Raw genomic sequence first — 21,620 nt, 5'->3', positions numbered from 1 at the left:
CACAGAACAGAACGCTACAATGAGGTCTCTAAAGTGGCTGAATAACTTACACTCCCCTCAGTAGCCTACGAGAGTTCTCATTTCTCTACACTATGGATAACACTTGATGCTGTCACTTTTGAAAATGTCTTGAATATGAATAGTATTCAATATATCTCATTGGTTTCAATTTGTAATTTTCTGATTACTCAAGAGAACATTTATTTCAAACATTTATTAACCATTTGGCTTTTTAATTCTCTGAATTACCTAAGCACTTTGGCAATTTTTTAGTTTTTTTTAACTGCAATTACTTAGGTTTATTAAAAATATCTTCTGTTGGAGTTAGCATTGGGGCTCAGAGGGTTAAGAACCCAACGTAGTGTCTACAAGGATGAGGGTTCGATCCCTGGCCTCACTCACTGGGTTAAGGATCTAGAGTTGCTGCACGCTGTGGTGTAGGTCACAGATACTACTCAGATTCAGTATTGCTGTGGCTGTGGTATAGGCTGGCAGCTGCAGCTCTCTGTAGACCCCTAGCCTGGGAACTTCCATATGCCACAGATATAGCCTAAAAAGAAAAAAAAAATCTTTTGTTGACTATGGCTTTTCTTTTATCTTGGAAAATACTATTTTAATCTTAAAGAATTTTAAGAACTTTAACGTGACCATATGATCCCATATTTTAATCCTTAAATAGATATTTGAGCACCTACCCTGTGCCCTGATTTGTTGGTTTGTGCTTTGTCCAAATTTTTTTTCCAACAAAAATGTTATGTAGTTCCCCACATTTTCTTTTTAAAAGGTTGAAGTATTGTTATTTGACATTTAGATCTCTGTTTCATCTGAAATTTATTTTAATGTCTAACATGAGGTAGGAATCAATTTGTTTCTATAGTGCTACCCATTGGTCAACCATCATGTGTTAATTAGTTGATCCTTTTTCAATTAATGTAAAATGCTATCATTTCTCACACACACATACACATACAAACACACTTTTTAAATGTTTCCATTGTTTTATATGTATTTGTGTATATATATATATATAATAAACTATAACATGCATAACACATGTATACATATACATTTTTTTAAGGTATTATATATGATACATACATATCAAATTGATATATTTTTTTACTACTAGTTTATATGTAAATGTAGATTGATAGATAACTTGAAATGTATTCCAAAGTATACAAGTTTCTGGGAGCTCTATTTTACTCCAATGACTCATTTCTTTACCCCTACAACAGTATTGTGGAATCCTTTTTTTTTTCTTTCAGTTTTATTCCAATGTAATTAACATACAGAACAAAGTTTAAATTATACAGTATAATAACTTGACTTAGATACATCATAAATGATTACCACAGTAAGTTTAACGAACATCCCTCATCTCATATAGATAAAAATAATGAGAAAAAATATTTTTTTGTGTGATGAGAACTCAGGATTTACTCTTTAAAAACTTTTATTTATAATATACAGCAGAATTAATTTTATTAACCATTTCTGTATTACAACCCTAGTACTTATTTATCTTATAACTGTAAGTTTGTAACTTTAGACCACTTCATCCAATCTCTCTCCCCACCTCCCACCTCTAATAACCACAAATATTGTTCTTTAATCTGTGTTTTTTTGTTTCTGAAGTATATTGATGTACAACACTATGTGGAGTTCCTGGTATATGACATAATGATTGAATATTTCCATACATTTCAAAATGATCTCATGATAAATCTGATTACCATGTATCACAGTACAGGTATATGACATTATTACTAATTCCCCACACTGTATATTTCTTACCCGTGGCTCATTTATTTCATAACTGGAAGTTTTCACCTCAGTCTTCCTCACCTATTTCTCTTATCACCCCATCTCCTCCCTTCTGGTAACTACCTGTTTGTTCTCTGCAGGTGTCACTCTGTTTCTATCTTGTCATGTTTGTCCATATGTTTTGTTTTTTAGATTCCACCTATAAGTGAAAGCATATTTGTCTTTCTCTGCTTGACTTACTTCATTAATCCTTATAGGTCTATCCATGTTGTCACAGATGATAAGATTTAATTATTTTTTTGTGGATGAGTAATATTCCAGTGTGTGTGTGTGTGTGTGTGTGTATATATATATTTCACATCTTTATCCCTTTGCTTATTGATGAGTACTTAGGTTGCTTTCATATCTTGGCTATTATGAATAATTTTGCAATGAACATAAGGGTGCCTATACCTTTTCAAATTAGTGTTTTTGTTTTCTTTGGGTTAATGCCCAGGAGTGAAATTGTTGGATCCTATGGTAGTTCTGTTTTTATTTTTTTGAGGAATCTCCATACTATTTTTTATAGTGGATGCACCAATATACATTCCCATAAACAGTGCACAGAGATTCCCTTTTCTCTACATCCTTGCCAACACTTGCTATTTGTTGTCTTTTGGATAATAGCCATTCTAACAGATGTGAAGTGATATCTCATAGTTTTGATTTGCATTTCCCTGATGATTAGCAATGTTGAGCATCTTTTCATGTGCCTTTGGGCCATCTGTACACCTTCTTTAGGAAAATGTCTCTTCAAGTTTTCTGTCCATTTTTAAATAAGGTTGTTTCCTTTTTCATGTTGAGTTGTATGAATTCTTTGTATATTGTGGATATTAACCCCTTATTGAACATATTGTTTGGAAATATCTTCTCTTCTCCCATTCAATATGCAGCCTTTCCATTGTGTTGGTGGTTTCCTTCACTGTGCAGAATCCTTTAGGTTGGATATAATCCCATTTGTTTATTTTTGCTTTTTTTGTTGTTTCATGATGAGAGATATCCCCCCAAATATTGCAAAGGCTGATATTAAAAAACGGTCTGCCTATATTTTTTTCTACAAGTTCTATGGTATCAAGTCTTACATTTAAATCTTTAATCCATTTTGAATTTATTTTAGTATATGGTTTGATAAAATTGTCCAGTTTCATTCTTTGGAATGTATCTCTCCATTTTTTCAAGCACCATTTATTGAAGAGGCTGTATCTTTCGCATTTTATATTCTTGCCTCCTTTGTTATAGATTGCCATATAAAGGTATGCTCATTTTTCTGGGTTCTTTAATATGTTCTGTGTCTGTTTTTGCTCAGGTACAATGCTGTTTTGATTATCATGCTTTGTAGTATAGTCTGAAATCAGGGAGTGTGATACTTCCAGCTTTGTTCTTTCTCAAAATTGGCAATTTGAGGGTCTTTTGTGTTTCCATAGACATTTTAGAATTATTTGTTCTAGTTCTGTGAAAAATGCCATTGGTATTTGGATAGGGATTGCATTGAGTCTGTACTGTATATTGCCTTGGGTGGTATGGTCATTTTAACAATAATTCTTTCAAGCCATTAACATGAATCTATTTGTATCACCTTCAGTTTCCTTTATCAGTATTTTATAGTTTTCCTAGTACAGAACTTTTACCTCCTTATGTAGATTTATCCCTAGTTATTGTATTCTTTTTGATGCAATTGTAAATTAAATTGTTTTCCTAATTTCTCTTTATGATAATTTGTTGTTAGTGTGTAGAAACACAGCCAATTCCTATATATTAATTTTGTATCCTGTAACTTTAATTCATTGATGAATTATAATAGCTTTTTTGTCAACATCTTTAGGATTTTCCATATATTATGTATTGTTGTCTGCAAACAGTGACAGTTATACTTCTTACCATACAGGTTATATTTCTTTCATTTATTTTTCTTGTATGAATGCTGTAGCTATTTTTTCCAATTGTATGTTGAATGAAAGTGGCAAGAGTGGAAATCTTCATCTTATTCCTAATCTTTGAGGAAATGCTTTTAACTTTTCATATACTGCAAATTATGTTAGCTGTGGGCTTGTCATATGTGGTCTTTATTATTTTGAAGTATGTTCCCTCTATACTCACTTTATTGAAAGTTTGGGGATTTTGTCATAAATTGATATTGAATTTTATCAAAAGATTTGCAGCATCTACCGAGATGGCCGTGATTTTTATTCTTCAATTTGTTAATGTGATATATCATGTTGATTGTTTTGGAAATATTGAACTGTCTTTCATCTCTAGGCTAAATCCTACTTGTTCATGGTGTGTGACCTTTTAATGTATTAGTGAATTCAGTTTGCTAATATTTTGTTGAGGATTTTTTTCATCTATGCTCATCAGTGGCATTGATGTGTAATGCTTGTGTGTTTCTTTAAACTGTTGCTGTTCTACTTTTTGCTCTTTTATATAACATTCATGATCTACCTATAAAGTTTTATGAAAATACATGTTAAATTTTTTATTAAAATTGTTTAAATGTTTTAGATTTTGGATTATTTTAGGGAATAATGGCCCCTTCAAGATATTAAATATTTCCATTAATCAGCATGTTTTATAGATCTTCATAACCAGATTTTTTCAATGTCCTTGAGGGAATCTTTAGTATTCTTTTTATTATTAATTATAATAAATTTCATGAGTACATACTGATGGTATCAAAATTTTTCTCTTCAGGTCAGACCTCTTTCCTATAGACCAGACTCAAAAATTTAATTTCCCCTTGACATTTCTAAATTGCTATCTAGAAGACACCTAAAATTTATAGTCAAAATAGAATTCCTGATTGTTCCATCCCCACCTCATTCTGCTGCTTCTTCAGTCACCGATTTTAGTTAATGGTGTGTTCTTTCACCCATTGCTCTGGAGAAAAACCTGGAGATTTTCATTTCTTTATTCAGTAAATACTTATTGAACATATACTTTGCTAGACATTGCTTATGCAAGGGGAAGTAAGTAGTAAAGAAAACAAAAATCAGACAAAAATCCTTGCCCTTGTAAGACTTATATTCAAATAAGTAATGACTGCTTTTCCTATTTAATCCATTAACAAGCCCCATTAATTTCACCAAAAGTATTATCTTGAATCTACGTACTTTTTTCCCACCTTGTTTGTCAATAAAATATCTATGCTGCCATAGTCTCCATCTTTGACTACAGAAATATCATCTTAGAAGGTTTCCACGCTTATACTCATATCTCTCTAATCTACTTTTTATTTAAAAGCCAAAGTAAAATTTAAAAAATATTTATCATAGGAATTTCTTTCCTTAGCACTTTACTATAAGATGCAAACATCTTTTAATGGCTTATGCATATTTATATGAAATTCCTCCTGCATAACTTTCAGCCCCACCCATAGTATTTTTATTTTTATTCATTAGATCTCTGCACATTGGCCTTTCTGTTTCTAGAACACAATAAGCTCCTTCCTACTTGAGGGAGTTTGCACTTGGTAATTACCCAGCACTCTTGTTTCTTTTTTTTTTTTTTTATGGCCATATGGCCAGCTTCTGCCATGTTCAATTTGTGAGAACTAAGCTCAAATATCATCTTCTCAGACATCAATCTCCCTGTAACCCCTTCAGCTATAACCTATTATGTCACTATATTTATTTCTTTTAAAGTCTCTACTACAGTCTGAAATTATATTTTATATTATTCTGTTATTCTACATTGTCCACACTCAAATATAAAGTCCATGAAGGCAATGATTTATTGTTCCTTGTTCACTGCTTATATCTCCCATACCTAGGAGAAATGCAGCATATATTGCATGTTCAATAATTATTTGTTCAATATGTAAGTGAATGATAGAGTTTCTAGAATGTTGAATCATTCTGTATTCATAGAGGGTAGTGAAAATCTTTGCAACATCTTTTATGATACATTTTCTAAAAGGGCATGTCTTTTTTTTTTGACAATGTGAAAAAAAATATCTTATAATTAGTTTGAGTTGTAAATGTTGAAAAGAAATCCTTAAAATGACTGATTAATGGATATTTGCTAACCAAAGATGAAAGCTCTATTGGTGGACTCTAATTTGCTTTTGATCTAGCTCATTTCAGTGTTGTTTAAGTGACAGGGATAAAATTATATTCTTAAATTATTCAGTTAAAAATAAGAGTATCAAGGAACTGTATTAGCTGAATGAGTTCATTCACAAAGAATCTGAATATTTAAAATATGGACTAGATACCAGTATCCAGATGATGTATAATAAATATAAATATTAAATGACATATGTTGAGTGCAGTTAAACAAATTTAAAAATAAAGAATGTAGTAAATAGGCTTAACAAAAATTTATTCTCCAAAAGGCTTAGAAGTTTTAGTTGATAGTAATCTCAGTGTGAATCTCAGGGTGGTGTAGTTGTCAGAAAAGACTAATATGATTTAACATTTTTTCATCAAAGAAGTTCTAAAACTTATTCTCAGCCTTTTATTTTCAACCTCAAAATTAATTTTTCAAACTGTATCTTTTTTTATATGGCACATTTTGAAATTGGAATTAGTGAGTCTTGAGTGCACCCCAATTTTGTGTGTGTGAGTGTGTGTTGGTGCACATGTATGAACTTGTGCATGTCTGCATAAGTTCCATTTTGACAGTATCTATTGAAATGAAATATGCTAATATACTTATATCCACTAATTCCACTTCCAGCAATATATAGGACAGATATATTTGTGCATATGCACAAAACCTTACAAGCAAATTTAAAAGAAATTTGAATTGAATTACATTGGACAGAGAATATTGTATAAGTTTCAGGTACACATCTTGGTGATTTGGCATTTTTATACATTATGAAATGTTCATCACAATAAGTCTAGTTGCCATCTGTCACCACACAGAGTTATTACAATATTATTGACTATATTTCCTATGCTATGCTTTATAGCCCTGTGACATTTATTTTACAGCTGGCCATTGTAACTCTTAATCCCCTTCACCTATTCTGCCTATCTTCCCTTATTTCCCCTCTGGTGACCACCATTTTTTTATGAGCAAGGTTTTATGCAGTCTTATCTGTAATGGCAAAACCTAGAACCAACCTAAATGTTAGCAGAGAATGTTAAAAGTTGTTTAAAGTAATAAATTTGTTCAGTATGTGTTTTGGTAGGGAAAATGCTCAAGATAATTGAAAAAGGTGTTTTTCAATGAGTATCTATATTATCCTATTTATATTAAAAAAGGAAGATTGAGACATACGTTTATATAGTCATAGGAAATGTTTCAAAAACATGCTCATGGAAATTTAGTAGTGTTACTTCTAGGAAATGAGTCTAGAGACAAAGAACAGGAAGAATACTTTCACATTTCATTTTATTTCTTTAAGATCTCTTAGTTTACCTGAAATAGGTATTTTTTAAATTTCTAAACAAAACCCAATACATATTAATTGTGAAATGTGTCAGGTTGAGAAAACACAGGGCCAGAAAGAGCTGTTGAGAATGCACTTAATTCCTGTTTGTTAAATACAAATTGAATTCACCTAGGTTTTATTTTATTTTTATTTTTTTTTTTTTGTCTTTTTGCTATTTCTTTGGGCTGCTCCTGTGGCATATGGAGGTTCCCAGGCTAGGGGTCGAATCGGAGCTGTAGCCACTGGCCTACTCCAGAGCCACAGCAACTCGGGATCCAAACAGCGTCTGCAACTTACACCACAGCTCACAGCAACGCCGGATCATTAACCCACTGAGCAAGGGCAGGGACCGAACCTTCAACCTCATGGTTCCTAGTCGGATTCGTTAACCACTGCGCCATGACGGGAACTCCTCACCTAGATTTTAAAATTGAGTCACCCTGGTTCTTACCTTGTTGAGGACTGCAACCATTATTATTTGCCTATTACTGATGTCAGAATTTATAAAGAATTATCACTTGCAGCAGACTTAGCAGAGAATATCTGAAATAGTGACATGACTTGAAACTATGCCATATAGAAAAAAAAAAAAAAAACTCAGAAAATCAACCGGGAATTTTTAGCCAGGAAAAGGTAAGACATGGACATTTCACTGTCATTAAATCTTCGAAGGCCCATCATGGGAAAGACTTGTTCTGAAAATCCTTAAGGAGCAAAACTACAGTCTATGAGCAAGAGCTAGAGGATGCAGGAGTTCCTGTTATGGCTCAGCAGGTTAAGGACCTGACTGTGTCTCTGTGAGGATGCAGGTTCAGTCCCTGGCCTCACTCAGTGGGTTAAGATCTGGCATTACTGTGAGCTACAACATAGGTCACAGATGCAGCTTGGATCCAGTGTTGCCATGGCTGTGGCATGGGCTGGCAGCTGGAGGTCCAATTCTGCCCCTGGCTCAGGAATTTGCAGACACCACAAGTGCAGCCATAAGAAGACAAAAAAAAAAAATAGCAAAAGATCTAGAGAATACAAATCCCATCTCAACATAGAAACAGAATTAATTTTCCAAAGGAGCTATCCTGAAAGAAGTTAGACATTGTTGAGAAGGAAGGATTAGGAGTTTCTCAATGCCACAGACATTTAAATATACAAATGTTGACCTTTAGACCAAACTATTGTGTAGAGGGCAAGAGGTTGGCCTACAGGCTTTTTAATGCCCAATTCTGAGATCCTTTAATGGATCTGTCTTTTATATAAAGGAAAGGAATGTGATCTGGAAGATAGCATTGCTGGAGTACCACAGCTATTTGAACTCAAACCTGTCAGAAAGATAAAACTATCACTGTTTATAGGGCTTAATCTTTTTTTTTTTTCTTTTTGGGGCCACACCTGCAGCATATGGAAGTTCTCAGACTAGGGGTCAAATTGGAGCTGTATCTGCAGGCCTAGGCCACAGTCACAGCCACAGCCACAGCCACAGCCACAGCCACAGCAACACTGGAATCAAGCTGTGTCTGTGCCCTACACCACAGCTTGTGACAAAGCCAGATACTTAATCCACTGAGCAAAGGCAGGGATTAAACCCTCATCCTCATAGACACTTCATAGGGTTCCTAACCTGCTGAATCACAAGGGAATTGCAATCTTTGTTCCATATAACATTTTGGAAGTAACTTTTTATATTTGTGTATAGCAAAAAATGAGATAGAACTCAAGGTTCTAAAATATGTTGATAGTTTGGGCTAATGTTTGAAAACTCAAACTGAAATTTAATAAGGGTAGATATAAATTCAGGACCTTAGGTTAAATAAAATCTATTGTACAAGAGGATACCCCAGAAACACCTGGGGTATCAGGAGTTGAATGAAAGGGACATTTGTTATCTACTTCAATGAATTCCAAACACTGGTCCATGAAACCATTTTCATGGCCTATAATGATATTAGGTCAACAGGGTTAGATTTTTTTATAAAGTAAATCTTATTCAACATTTTATTCAAAATATGTATTTTCTACTTGTTGGATATTCATGAAAAATATAATTTAATTTTATATTGGAGGATAGTTTATTTACAATGTGTTAATTTCAGATGTACAGCAAAGTATTTTATTCATATACATATATCTATACTTTTTCAGATTATTAGATTATTACAGAATAATTATTAGAGTCTTCAGTTCTAAACAGTAGGTCCTTGTTTATTATCTGTTCTATATGTAGTAGTGTATAAATGTTAATCTCAAACACTTAATGTATCCCTCCTATCCAACCTTCCACTTTGGGAGTCATAAATTTGTTTTAGGAGACTGTGAGTCAGTTCCTGTTTTGTAAATAGGTTCATTTGTATCATTTCTTAAGATTCTACATGTAAATGATATCATATAGTATTTATCTTTCTTTTTCTGACTTGTTTCACTCAGGATAAGAATCTCTAGTTGCATCCATGTTGCTCCCAATGGCATTATTTCATTCCTTTTCATGGCTTAGTAAAATCCATTCTATATATGTACCACATTATCTTTATCCATTCCTCTGTTGATGCACATTTAGGTTGCTTCCATGTCTTGGCTATTGTAAATAGTTCTGCAATGAACATTGTGTTTCATCTTTTTGAATCATGATTTTCTCTAGATATATGCCCAAGAGTGGGATTGCTGGATCATATGGTCCTTCTATATTTAGATTTTTAAGGAATCTTCATACTGTTCTCCATAGCAGTTGTACCAGCGTACATTCCACCACCAGTATTGGAGGGTTCCCTTTTCTCCACATTTATTGTTTGTGGACTTTTCAATGATGGCCATTGTGACTTGTATGAGGAGCTATACTCCACTGTGATTTTGATTTGCATTTATCTAATTAGCAATGTTGAATATCTTTTCATGTGTTTTTTGGTCATCTGCATATCTTCTTCAGAATAATATCTATTTAGATAGTCTACTCATTTTTTGATTGGGCTGTTTGTTATTATTTTTTTTTTTTTAGTCTTTTTGCTATTTCTTTGGGCCGCTCCTGCGGCATATGGAGGTTCCCAGGCTAGGGGTCGAATCGGAGCTGCAGCCACTGGCCTACGCCAGAGCCACAGCAATGCAGGATCCGAGCCGTGTCTGCAACCTACACCACAGCTCATGGCAACGCCGGATCGTCAACCCACTGAGCAAGGCCAGGGATCGAACCTGCAACCTCATGGTTCCTAGTCGGATTCGTTAACCACTGCACCACGACGGGAACTCCCTGTTTGTTATTTTGATATTGAGCTGCATGAGCTGTGCAAAAGCTTTTAAGTGTGATTAAGCTTTATTATTTTTATTTTTTAAGCTTTATTTTTGTTTTTATTTTCATTTCTATAGGAGATGAATCCAAAGAGATATTGTTGCAACTTATATCAGTGTGTTCTGCATTTGTTTTCCTCCAAGAGTTTTATATGGTATCTGGTTTTATATTTGAACCTTAATCCATTTTGAGTTTATTTTTGTATGTTGTGTTAGAGATTGTTCTGATTTCATTCTTTTACCCCTAGCCATCCAGTTTTTCCAGAACTGCTTATGGAAGAGATTATCTTTTTTCCATTTTCCATTTTTGCCTCCTCTGTTTTAGATTAATTGACCATAGGTACGTGGGTTTATTTCTGAATTTTCTACCCTTTTCCATTGAAATATATTTCTCTTTTTGTACCAGTACCATATTTTTTTTTTCTTTTTTGGCTGCCCCAGGGCATATAGAGTTCCTAGGCCAGGGATCAGACCCAAGCCATAGTTGTGACCTCTGTCACAGCTGTGGCAATGCTAGATCCTTTAACCCACTCTGCCATACTGGAGATTAAACCTGCATCTTAGGTCAGCAGAGACACTGCAGATACTGTTGTACAATAGAAGGAAATCCAGTGCCATATTATTTTGATAACTGTAGCTTTTTAGTATAGTCTGAAGTCAGGGAGCATGATTTCTCCAGCTCCAATTTTATTTATTAGGATTGCTTTGGCTATTTGGTGTTTTTTGTGTTTATGTACAAATTTAATTTTCTTTGTTCTAGTTCTGTGAAAAATGTCATTGGTAATTTGATAGGGATTGCACTCAATCTGTAGATTGCTTTGAGTAGTGTAGTAATTTTGACAGTATTAGTTCTTCCAATCAAAGAACATTGTATATCTATCTGTGTGATCTTCAGTTTCTTTCATGAGTGTCTTATAGTTTTCAGAATACAGATATTTTGCTTGCTTAGGTAGGTTTATTCCTAGATATTTTATTCTTTTTGATGCAGTAGTAAATGGGATTGTTTTCTTAATTTCTCTTTCTGATCTTCTGTTGTTAGTATATAGAAATGCAAGAAATTTTTGTGTATTAATTTTGTATCCTGCAACTTCACTGAATTCTTTGATACACTCCAGTAGTTTTCTGGTACAATCTTTAGGATTTTATATGTATATACATTTGTAAACAATGATAGTTTTAGTTCTTTTTTTACCTGTTTGGATTCCTTTTATTTCCTTTTCTTCTCTGATTGCCATGAATAGGACTTCCAAAACTATGTTGAATAAAAGTGACTAGAGTGAACATCCTCTTCTTATTCCTGATCTTAGAGAAAATGCTTTCAGATTTTCACCATTGAGTACAGTGCCAGCTGCGGATTTGTTACATATGGCCTTTATCATATTGAGGTAGTTTCTCTCTATGCCCACTTTCTAGAGAGGTTTTGTTTGTTTGTTTTTAAATCATAAATGAATGTTGGATTTTGTCAAAAGCTTTTTTTGCATCTATTGATATGATCATTTGGTTTTTATTATTCATTTTGTTAATGTGGTGTATCACACTGTTGATTCACAGATACTGAAAAATTCCTTCATCCTTGGGATAAATCCCACCTGATCATGGTGTATGATCCTTTTAGTGTATTGCTGTATTCTGTTTCTAGTATTTTGTTGAGGATATTTGTGTCTATGTTTATCAGCAGTATTGGCCTGTAATTTTCTTTTTTGTAGTATCTTTGTCTGGTTTTGGTATAAGGATTGATGGTGGCCTCAAATAACAAGATTGTGAATGTTCCTTCTTTCCAGTTTCTTGGAATAATTTCAGAAGAATAGGCAGTAACTCTTCCCTAGATGTTTAATGAAAGTCACTTGTGAAGCCATCTGGTCATGGACTTTTGTTTGTTGGAATTTTTTTAAATCACATTTTCAATTTCAGCACTTGTGATTGGTTTCTTCAAGTTTTCTATTTTTTCAGTGCAGTTTTTGGAGATTGTACCTTTGTAAGAATTTGTCCATTTCTTCTAGGTTATCTATTTTATTGGCATATAGTTACACATAGTAGTGGTTTATGATCTTTTGTGTTTCTGTGTTGTTCATTGTAACTTCTCCTTTTTCATTTTTTTAAGATTTTTATTTTTTCTATTATAGCTGATTTACAATGTTCTCTCAATTTCTGCTGTGTAGCAAAGTGATCCAGTCTTATGTGTGTGTATATATGTATACACACACACATATGCACACATATATACATATACATGTGTGTGTGTATTCTTTTTCTCACATTATCCTCCATGATGATCCATCACAAATGACTAGATATATATCCTTGTGTTGAGCCCTCTCCCTTTTTTCTTCATGAATTCTGGCTAAAGTTTTATCTATTTTGTTTATCCTTTGAAAGAATCAGCTTTTAGTTTAATTGATCTTTTCAATTGTTTCCTTCTCCTCTGTGTCATTTAATTCTGCTCTAACATTTACTTTTTTTTTCAAGGCTGCACCTGAGGTATGTGGAAGTTCCTGGGCTAGGGGTCAAATTGTAGCTACAACTGCAGTCTAAACCATAGCCATGGAAACATGAGATTTGAACCACATCTGCAGCCATAGATTGTGGCAATGCCAGATCCTTAGCCCAAGGCGTTTGAATCTGCATCCTTATGGGCACTATGTTGGGTTCTTATTCTGCTGAACCACAGTGAAAATCCTCTGCTGATACTGATGACTTCTTCTTTCCTTCTACTAATTTTGGGTTTTGTTTGTTTTTCTTTCTCTAGTTGCTTTAGGTGTAAGCTTAAGTTCTTTGTTTCAGATTTTTATTGTTTCTTGAGGTAAGATTGTATTGCTATAAACTTTCCTGCTAAAAGTGCTTTTGCTGCGTCACATAGGTTTTGTATTCATGTATTTTTGTTTTTCACTAAGTATTTATTTGATTTCTTCTTTGACTTTTTCAGTGAGTTGTTTGTTTAGTAACATATTGTTTAGTATTCATGTTATTTTTTGAAAATTTTTTAATAGTTGATTTCTGGTCTTATAGCATTGTGGTTGAAGAAAAGGCTAGATACAATTTCAGTTTTCCTAAATTTCCTGAGACTGCTTTATAGCCAAGAATGTGACCTATCCTAGAGAATATTTCATGTTCACTTGAAAAGTTTATGTATTCTGCTACTTTTGGATGGAATAATCTATGCATGTCAATTAAGTCCATCTCATATAATGCGTCATTTAACAGTTGTGTTTCCTTATTGATTTTCTATCTAGATGATCTGTCCATTAGAGTGTGTGGGTTGTTAAACTCGCCCACTGCTATTATGTTACTGTCAATTTCTCCTTTTATGGCTGTTAAAATTTGCCTTATATATTTAGTTACTCCTATGTTGGATGCATATATGTTTACAATTATTATACCTTCTTCTTGGGTTAGTCTCTTGATCATTATGTAGTGTCCTACTTTTTCTTTTGTAACCATGTATATTTTGAAGTCTATTTTTTTCTGATATAAATATTGCCATCCCAGCTTTCTTTTGATTTCCATTTGTATGGAATACTTTTTTTGTCCTTGAAGTAATGCATTTTATTTTTTAAAATTTTTTATTATAGTTGATTTATAGTGTTCTATCAATTTCTACTGTATACAAACTGACCCGATTATATACACACACACACAGACACACACACACACACACACACATATACACACACATTCTTTTTCTCGTATTATCTTCCATCAAGTTCCATAGTTCCCTGTGCTATACGGCACAACCTCATTGTTTATCCACTCCAAATGCAATAGTTTGCATCTACTAACCCCAAATTCCCAGTCCATCCCACTTCCTTCCCCTCCCCCTTGGCAACCACAGGAGGGTTCTCTACGTCCATGAATTTGTTTCTGTTCTGCAGATAGGTTCATTTGGGAAATATTTTAAGTTCTACATATAGGTGATATCATATGGTATTTGACTTTCTCTTTCTGACTTAGTTCACTTAATATGAGACTCTAGTTCCATCCATGTTGCTGCAAGTGGCATTATTTTGTTCTGTTTTATGGCTGAGTAGTTTTCCCTTGTGTATAGGTACCATATCATCTTAATCCATTTACCCATCAATGGACATTTAGGCTGTTTCCATGTTTTGGCAACTGTGAATCATGCCACAATGAACATAGGGGTTATGTATCTTTTTGAATAAAAGTTTTGTCCAGACATGTGTCCACGAGTGAGATTGCTGGATCATATGGTATTTCTATATTTAGTTTTCTGAGGTCCCCCTAGACTGTTTTCCATAGTGGTTTACCAATTTTCATTCCCACCAACAGTGTAGGAGGACTCCTTTTTCTCCAGTATTTGTTGTTTGTAGACTAATTAATGATAGCTATTCTGACCAGTGTAATGGTGCCTCATTACAGTTTTGATGTGCATTTCTCTAATACTTAGTGACGTTGAACATTTTTTTTTCACATACTTGTTGGCCATCTGTGTGTCTTCTTTGGAGAGGTGTCTATTTAAGTCTTCTGCCCATTTATTAATAGGGTTTTTTGTTTGTTTGTTTGTTTTGCTGTTGTGTTCTATGAATTGTTTGTATATTTCAGAGATTGCACCTTTGTCAGTTGCATCATTTAAATTTATTTTCTTCCATTCTGTAGGTTGTCTTTTCGGGTTTGTTGTTGTTGTTGTTTTCTTTGTTGAAAGTTGGATTAGGTGCAATTAGTTTATTTTTGTTTTTATTTCTGTTGCCTTGGGTGACTGCCCTAAGAAAATATTTGTATGACTGATATCAGAGAATGTTTGTCTATGTTCCCTTTTAGGAGTTTAACAGTGTCTTGTTTTATGTTTATGTCTTTAAGTCATTTTGAGTTTATTTTTGTGCATGGTGTAAGTGTGTTCGAATTTTCACGATAGCTGATTTACATGCAGCTATCCAGTTTTGCCAGCACTGCTTGCTGAAGAAGCTGTCTTTTCCTCTTTTATATCTTGCCTCCTTTGTCAAAGATTAATTGACCATGGATGTCTGGGTTTATTTCTAGGTTCTTTATTCTTTTTTTTTTGTCTTTTTGCCTTTTCTATGGATGCACCTGCAGCATATGGAGGTTCCCAGGCTAGGGGTCTAATCGGAGCTGTAGCCACCGGCCTACACCAGAGCCACAGCAATGCCAGATCTGAGCCACATTTGAGGCCTACACCACAGCTCACAGAAACACTGGATCCTTAACCCACTGAGTGAGGCCAGGGATTGAACCTGCAACTTCATGGTTCCTAGTCGGTTTCTTTAACCACTGAGCCACTATGGGAACTCCTCTCAGTTCTCTATTCTAGTCCATTGGTCTGTATGTCTGTTTTTGTACCAGTACCATGCTATCTTGGTTACTGTAGCTATGTAATATTGCCTAAAATCTGGAAGAGTTATGACTCTTGCTTGGTTTTTGTTCTTTAGGATTGCTTTGGCAATTTGGGGTCTTTTATGATTCAATATAAATTTTTGGATTGTTTCTTCCAGTTCTGTGAAACATTTCATGGGTAGTTTGATAGGGATTGCATTAAATCTATAGATTATTTTGAGTAGTATGGCCATTTTTGTTTGTTTGTTTTTGTTTTTGCTTTTGTTTGCTCTTTAGGGCCACACTTGTGGCATATGGAGTTTCCCAAGCTAGGGATCTAATCAGAGCTACAGCTGTAGGCCTATGCCACAGCCACAGCAACACAGGATCTGAGCTGTGTCTGCAACCTACACTACAGCTCATGGCAACCTGTATCCTTAACCCACTGAGTGAGGCCAGGGAATGAACCCTCAACCCCATGGTTCCTGTTTGGATTCATTTCTGCTGTGACACAACAGAAACTCCAAGTATGGCCATTTTAATGATATTAACTCTTCCAATCCAGAAGCATGGGATATCTTTCCATTTCTTTGAATCCTCTTTAATTTCATTGATTAATGTTTTTTAGTTCTCAACATATGTTTTTCACCTCCTTAGGTTTATTCCTAGGTATTTAATTTTGGGGATGTGATTTTAACAGGTATTTTATTTTTATATTCTTTTTTTAATATTTCATTGTTAGTAGACAGAAATGCAACTGATTTCTGAATGTTAATCCTGTATCCTGCTACTTTACTGAATTCATTGATCTAGAATACCTTTTTCTTTCTTTTCTTTTCTTTTTTTTTCTTTTATTTTGCTTGTTAAGGCTGCACCTGTGGCATATGGAAGTTTCCAGGCTAGGGGTAAAACAGCTGCTGGCCTACACCACAGCCATAGCAATGCCAGATCTGAGCCACATCTGCAGTCTACACCATAGCTCCAGGTAATACCAGATCCTTAACCCACTGAGTGGGGCCAGGAATCAAACCTGCATCCTCATGGATACTAGTCAGGTTCATTTCCACTGAGCTACAACAGGAACTCCAAAGATTGCCTTTTTCTATCCCCTCACTCTCAGTCCATATATGTCCCTAGATCAGAAGTGGGTTCTTATAGACTTATATATGTTTGTGTGTGTGTGTATGTGTGTGTGTGTGTGTGTGTGTGTGTGTGTGTGTGTGTAGTTTTTGTAGCCATTCAGAGAGTGTCTGTCTTCTGGTTGGAGCATTTAATCCATTTATATTTAAGGTTGTTATTGATATGTGTGTCTTTAGGGCTATTTTGCTTTTTTTTTTTTCTGGTCTTTTTAGGGCTGCACCCTCAGCATATGGAAGTTCCCAGGCTGAGGGTTGAATCAGAGCTGCAGCTGCTGGCCTATGCCACAGCCACAGCAATGCCAGATCCAAGCTGCATCTGAAACCTATACCTCAGCTCAGAGCAATGCTGGATCCTTAACCTACTGAGTGAGGCCAGGGACAGAACACACATCCTCATGGATACTAGTTGGTTTCATTACTGCTGAGCCACAGTTGGAACTACCCATTTTGCTGTTTTTGATTTGTTTTCATATTTTGTTTTTCTTCCCTTCCTCTCTTGTCATTTGCTATCTTTAGTGTTGTGTTTTGATTAATTCTTCTATTTTTTATGTGTGTCTACTGTAGATTTTTGGTTTGTAGGTACCGTGAGGTTTTGTTATAGCACTCTTTCTCTCTATACATATAAACACACAGAGACAGACAAGTTGCTGGTTTCTTAGTTTCAAATGCATTTCCAATATTGTGATTTGTATTCTCTTCTTCTCATGATTCCTGGTTTTGATATCATATTTGTGTGTGGATGATTTCCTACCTTTACTGGGGAGCTTTCCAATTCATATTTTTCTTATTTCTAGTTGTGGCTTTTTCTTATCTTCCTAGAGAAATTCCTTTAGCATTTGTGGTAAAGCTGGTTTGGTGGTGCTTAATTATTTTAGCTTTTACTTGTCTGTAAAATTTTGATTTCTCCATAAAATCTGAACAACAGCCATGGTGGGTAGCATAATTTTGGTTTTATATTTTCCCTTTAATCACTTTAGGTCTATCATGTCACTCCTTGCTGGCCTGCAGAGTTTCTATTGAAGAATCAGCATATAACCTTATGGGGATTCCCTTGTATGTTATCTCTTGCTTTTCCCTTGTTGCTTTTAATAATTTCTCTTTGATTTTAACTTTTGTCAAGATGATCAATATGAGTGTCAGCCTATTCTTCTTTGGGTTTATCCTGTATAGGACTCTCTGCACTTCCTGGACTTGAGTGATTCCTTTCCCATGGGAGGGAAATTTTTTACTATTATCACTTTAAATATTTTATCAGGACCTTTCTCTCTCTTTTCCTTCTGAGACCCATTTAATATGAATGTTGGTACATTTAATGTTGTCCCAGTGGTCTATTAGACTGTCCTCTTTCCTTTTTATACTGTTTTTCTTTATTCTGTTCCAATGCAATGATTTCCACCAGTCTATCTTCCAGCTCACTTATTTGTTCTTCTACTTCATTTATTCTGCTAATGATTCCTTCTGGTGTATTTTTCATTTTACTTATTGCATTGTTCATCTCTGTTCTTCAAATTTTCCAGTTCTTCGTTTACCATTTCTCTGTCTATTCCTCCAATCATTTTCTGAGATATCAGATCACTTTTACTATTATTATCCTGAATTATTTTTCAGTTAAATTGCCTATCTCCACTTCACTTAACTTTTCTTCTGAAATATTGTCTTGTTTATTAATCTGGAACCTATTTCTCTACCATCTCATTTTGTCTACCTTTCTGTGTTGTGGTCTCCTTTCTGCAGCCTGCAGGATCAAGGTTTCTTTTTTTTTATTATTACTCAAATGAATTTATCACATCTGTAGTTGTATAATGATCATAACAATCTGATTTCACAGGATTTCCATCCCACAGCCCAAGCACATTCCCCCCCCCCCGCCCCAAACTGTCTCCTCTGGAGACCATAAGTTTTTCAATGTCTGTGAGTCAGCATCTGTTCTGCAAAGAAGTTCAGTCTGTCCTTTTTTCAGATTCCACAGGTCAGTGAAAGCATTTGATGTTGGTGTCTCATTGTATGGCTGACTTCACTTAGCATGATAGTTTCTAGGTCCATCCATATTGCAAAAAATGTTGGTACTTCATTCCTTTTAATGGCTGACTAATATTCCATTGTGTATATGTACCACCTCTTCTTTATCCACTCCTCTGTCGATGGACATTTAGGTTGTTTCCATGTCTTGGCTATTGTATATAGTTCTGCAATGAACATTGGAGTACATGTCTCTTTGTGAGTCATAGTTTTCTCTGGATAGATGCCCAGGAGTGGGATTGCTGGATCAAATGGTAGTTCTATTTTTAGATTTCTGAGGAATCTCCATATTGCTTTCCACAGTGGTTGCACCAATTTACAATCCCACCAACAGTGTACTAGGGTTTATTTTTCTCCACACCCTCTCCAGCACTTATTGTTTGTAGACTTTTTGATGATGGCCATTCTGGCTGGTGTAGGGTGGTACCTCAGAGTGGTTTTGATTTGCATTTCTCTAATAATGAGTGATGTTGAACATCTTTTCATGTGTTTCTCGGCCATCTGTATGTCTTCTTTGGAGAACTGTCTGTTTAGATCTTCTGCCCATTTTTTGATAGGCTTGTTTGTTTTTTTGGTATGGAGCTGCAGAAGGTGTTTATAAATTTTGGAGATTAATCCCTTGTCAGTGGATTCACTTGCAAAGGTTTTCTCCCATTCTGTGGGTTGTCTTTTTGTTTTGTTTAGGGTTTCCTTTGCTGTGCAGAAACTTTTAAGTTTGATTAGCTCCCATTTGTTTATTTTTGTTTTTACTGTCATTACTCCAAGAGGTGGATCTGAGAAGATGTTGCTGTCATTTATGTCAGAGAGTGTTTGGCCTATGTTTTCCTCTAGGAGTTTGATAGTGTCTGGTCTTATATCTAGGTCTTTAATCCATTTGGAGTTTACTTTTGTGTATGGTGTTAGGAAGTGTTCTAATTCCATTCTTTTCCATGTGGCTGTCCAGTTTTCCCAGCACCACTTATTGAACAAGCTGTCCTTTCTCCATTGTATATCCTTGCCTCCTTTGTCATAGATGAGTTGGCTGTAGGTGTGTGGGTTTAATTCTGGGCTTTCTATCCTGTTCCACTGATCTATATGTCTGTCTTTGTGCCAGTACCATGCAGTTTCGATTATTGTTGCTTTGTAGTATAGTCTGAAGTCAGGGAGCCTGTTTCCTCCAGCTCCATTTTTCTTTTTCAGGATGTCTTTGGCTATTTTGGGTCTTTTGTGCTTCCAAACAAACTTTGAGATATTTTGTTTGAGTTCTGTGAAAAATGTCCTTGGTAATTTGATAGGGATTGCATTGAATCTGTAGATTGCCTTGGGTAGTATAGTCATTTTGATAATATTAACTCTTCCAATCCACAAACATGGTATGTCTTTCCATCTATTTGTGTCATCTTTGATTTCTTTCATCAGTGGCTTATAGTTTTCAGAGTACAGGTCTTGTCTCTTTAGGTAGGTTTACTCCTAGGTATTTCATTCTTTTGGATGTGATGGTAAATGGGATTGCTTCCCTAATTTCATTTTCTGCTGTTTCATTGTTAGTGTATAGAAATGCCATTGATTTCTGTGTGTTGATTTTGTATCCTGCGACTTTGCCAAATTCGTGGATGATCTCTAACAGTTTTCTGGTAGAATCTTTAGGATTCTCTAGGTATAGTATCATGTCATCTGCAAATAGGGATAGTTTTACTTCTTCCTTTCCAATTTGGATTCCTTTTATTTCTTTTACTTCTCTGATTGCTGTGGCTAGGACTTCCAGAACTATGTTGAGGAGTAGTGGTGAGAGCGGACATCGTTGTCTGGGATCAAGGTTTCTTTTGCTTCTGGTGTCTGCTGTCTAGTGGGTTACATTGGTCTAGGAAATTATACAGGATTCCTGGCAGGAGGGACTGGTACCTGCCCACTAGTGGGTCAAGGTTGTCTTGTCTCTCTGGTGGGCCAGCCCTTATCCAGAAGTGCATTTAGAAGCAGCTGTGGACTTGGGAAGACTTTAGACAGCTTGTTTTTGATGGGTGAGGTTGTGTTCCAACCTGTTGATTATTTGGCCTGAGGCATCCCAGCACTGGAACCTGAAATCTGTAGGGTGGGGCCATATCTGGGTGCCAAAATAGTGACCTCTTAGAGAGCTTATACTGATAAATATTTCCCAGGGCCTCCACCATCAGTGACCTGCTCCTAAAATGAGCCACAGGCCTATCCTTCCTTTCCAGGAGAAACTCCAAAACTAATAGGTAGGTCTAGCCCAGACTCTGTCAAGTCACTGCTTTGTGCTGGGTCCCAGTGAACATTATAGCTTGTCTCTGTCTTCCAAAATTGGAGTCTGTATTTCCACTAGTCCTGTGGATTTCCTGTACTCAAGTCTCAGTTGCCTCAAAACCAAATGCCCTGGAGGTCCTCCTCCCAATTCCAGACCCCCATGCTTGGGAGCCTAATCGGGGGCTCACACCTCACCTTGGGAGGAACTATGCAATATAATTATTTTCCAGTTTGTGACCCACCCATCCAGCAGGTAGGGAATTTGATTATTTCACAATAGGGCCCCTTCTACCATGTGGTTGTGGGGTTTTTTGTCTTTGGATGTAGAATATATTTTTTGGTAGGTTCCAGTCTTTTTGTTGGTGGCTGTTCAGCAGTTAGATGTGATTTTGGTGTTTGCATGAGGGGAGATGAGCACCAGTCCGTATACTCCACCATCTTGTCTCCTCCTGAAAAGCATTTGATTTATGAAATAATAATGAAAGTAC

General features: G+C 35.3%; 1 protein-coding gene across 1 annotated transcript in view; it reads left to right on the top strand.

The window, feature by feature from the left end:
• Positions 1 to 21,620, top strand: part of LOC125116320 (catenin alpha-3) — a gene marked incomplete at its 5' end in the record, with an annotated part of 829,627 nt that overhangs the window by 169,524 nt on the left and 638,483 nt on the right. The window lies entirely within an intron of this gene.

The sequence above is a fragment of the Phacochoerus africanus genome, chromosome 15 (assembly GCF_016906955.1).
Source record: "Phacochoerus africanus isolate WHEZ1 chromosome 15, ROS_Pafr_v1, whole genome shotgun sequence".
NCBI lineage: Eukaryota > Metazoa > Chordata > Mammalia > Artiodactyla > Suidae > Phacochoerus > Phacochoerus africanus.
The sequence above is the reverse complement of the archived record's forward strand: the minus strand, read 5'-3'. Positions and strand labels throughout refer to the sequence as shown.